This window comes from Lepidochelys kempii, chromosome 17 (assembly GCF_965140285.1).
Source record: "Lepidochelys kempii isolate rLepKem1 chromosome 17, rLepKem1.hap1, whole genome shotgun sequence".
NCBI classification, from domain to species: Eukaryota; Metazoa; Chordata; order Testudines; family Cheloniidae; genus Lepidochelys; species Lepidochelys kempii.
In genome coordinates, this window is record NC_136396.1 from 7,671,389 (window position 1) to 7,674,337 (window position 2,949).

Consider the following 2,949-nt stretch of genomic DNA (forward strand, 5'->3'; position numbering starts at 1 on the left):
GTTTGTGATGACGATGACAATAATACTTGTATATAATTATTCGTATTACCCATCAGCCCCTGTTGAGATCAAAGCCCCGCTGCACTAGGTGCTGTACATATATGTAGTGAGAAATGTCCCCACCCCAAAGATTTTACAATCTAAACAGACAAGAATGTGAGAGAAACAGAAGCACAGAGAGATGAATTTTCTAACTGTGACAATAATGCATTTACACAGCACCTTTCATACCAAGATGTTCATATCCCTATTTTTGGTGGGAAAATTGAGCAACAGAGAGGCTACGTGACTTGCAGTCACAGTGAGTCAGTGGCAAAAGAAGGAGCAGGTCCGAGTAATCCTGACACCCAGTCGCCTGCTCTAAGTGGCAATTACATTCCCATGAATGTTGCTACCTCTCTAATGAAATCTCCTGATGCACCGTACTGAATCGGTAGCACTTTGCACCCACTCCTGCACTGGTGTAAATTACTGTACGAGGCACGGGGCAATGGAGACTCTGGCCCTGAAAGTGAAGGTTTGTTTCTTGCTATTCCTCTGTCTGAGGATATTGAAACTGCCCATTCTCTCTTCATCTGAAACACCTATATTTTGCTACAGCACATGCTCATGGCATCACAGTAAGGGACTAACTGGAGTCTGAAGACTCTGTCAATCCATGGGACAGGGACAGTCGGCATCCACGCAACATCCCCACCATTTACAAGGCACGGCCATGAAGAACGAGCGAAAATCACTTAGTAAAGGAATTTTTTTTTTAAGGCAAAGTTGCTTATTTGTGTGTATCCACCTCACTTTTCCATTGGACACTGCTGGCTGATCTCACACACAGCATCCCCCGCAGCAATCTTATGTGTATTTGGTAGTTACTTAACACACCATGTTAGCATGCAGGAACTGTGTAGCAACTTCAGCAAGTAACTAAACTGCAAATCACCACTGCCATTGTTCAGTGACCCATCAGGCATTTTAAACACTGTCTCAGTACTTCTCTGAGCAGAGTTAGTCCATTTTGCCATTGTTTAATCAGAGGCTATGAGAAGGCCTGCTTTTTCTTTTGCTAAATAACTACAGATCTGTAATATTAAAGCAGGCGAGCTCAGGTGTGTGAATTTAAACTACACATGTATTTGGAAATGGAATATTTTTTTCTCCTCCTTCTGAAGTGCTAACCCAGTTAGAATATTAATCTGGGATTGTAAAAGCTACTGTATGAAATCATTTCTCCAGAACACACACAGCCCTAAACCATTCTTCAAATATTGAAGCAATCCTGCCGCACCAGAGGACTTTGTTTTGTGTATTTGCTCGTCCGGCCTACAGACTGAGGTGGGAACTGAATCTTTCCATGTGTTTCCTTGTGGAGACAACATAATCTCCAGCAGGTATGCACAAAAGATTTGTTTTGAATTAACACCTTATTGGTTTTGTGTAAAGTCATCTGAGGGCTCAACAGTGAGCAGAGATTATGCCCGCTGCACTTAAAGCATACGCAGGAGTCATATCAGAACAGCAGACCCGGCTATGCTATCACGCCGTATTTTGTAACATTTTCTCAAGGTGTTCAGACACCAGAGTGATGAATGTGGTTGTCATAAATATAAAGGGAAGGGTAAACACCTTTAAATCCCTCTTTGGCCAGAGGAAAAACCCTTTCACCTGTAAAGGGTTAAGAAGCTAGGATAACCTCGCTGGCACCTGACCAAAATGACCAATGAGGAGACAAGATACTTTCAAAGCTGAGGTGGGGGAGAAACAAAGGTTCTCTCTGTCTGTGTTGCCTTTGCCGGGACCAGAGCAGGAATGCAGGTCAGAACTCCTGTAAAGGGTTAATAAGCAATCTAGTTAGATATGCCTTAGATTCTGTTTTGTTTAAATGGCTGGTAAAATAAGTTGTGCTGAATGGAAAGGATATTCCTGTTTTTGTGTCTTTTTGTAACTTAAGGTTTTGCCTAGAGGGATTCTCTATGTTTTGAATCTGATTACCCTGTAAGGTATTTACCATCCTGATTTTACAGAGGTGATTCTTTTACTTTTTCTTCAATTAAAATTCTTCTTTTAAGAACCTGATTGCTTTTTCATTGTTCTTAAGATCCAAGGGTTTGGGTCTATGTTCACCTATGCAAATTGGTGAGGATTTTTATCAAGCCTTCCCCAGGAAAAGGGGGTGTAGGGTTTGGAAGGATTTGGGGGGGGAAGATGTTTCCAAGCGGGCTCTTTCCCTGTTATATATTTGTTAGACACTTGGTGGTGGCAGCAATAAAGTCCAGGGGCAAAAGGTAAAATAGTTTGTACCTTGGGGAAGTTTTAACCTAAGCTGGTAAAAATAAGCTTGGGGTTTTTTCATACAGGTCCCCACATCTGTACCCTGAAGTTCAGAGTGGGGAAGGAACCTTGACAGTGGTGAAAGGGCTTAAGATCAAACCCACTGAAGTCAATGGAAAATACTCTTATTGATGGGCTTTGGATGAGGCCCTATATGCATTGGTAGAAGTTATAACCGGCTGCAGGCCATAGATACAACATTTGGGCTGGATTCATATCAGTTTGGGCAGGTGGATTTGGATTCAGAACCTTGGTTTAGTCCATAACAGGAGCTAGCTGCGAAGTTCAGCTCAAAATGCCGATCGAGAACCAATCTCCACCAAAGTTTCTAGATGTTCCTTTGGGACCTGTCTCTAGTTAGAAATATGCATGAAAGGCTTGACTCTGCAAAGAGCAGTCACATTTTTGAAAAAGACTGTGTGGGGAGCAATGATCAGTATAGAAACCAGCATGCCAGAGCCACAAGTGCCTCTAAGAAGTAAGCAAAAAATGGAACGTCCTCTCTCATTAATTATAACTTGAGCTTGCGACCATTGGTGAAATACGTATGCCCGAGTTTTAACATGATTTTTTTATTATTAACACACACATAGCGAAGTAAATAAACTGCCCACAACTCTGCAG

The 2,949-nt window shown here is 42.0% G+C and overlaps 1 long non-coding RNA gene across 1 annotated transcript in view; it reads left to right on the forward strand.

Moving 5' to 3' along the window:
• LOC140899512 (uncharacterized) overlaps positions 1-785 on the forward strand; it is a 116,042-nt gene extending 115,257 nt beyond the window's left edge. The window contains exon 3 of the long non-coding RNA XR_012155358.2: positions 601-785. This is a non-coding gene — a long non-coding RNA (uncharacterized LOC140899512). The remainder of the gene's footprint in view (positions 1-600) is intronic.
• The last annotated feature ends 2,164 nt before the right edge of the window (positions 786-2,949 follow it).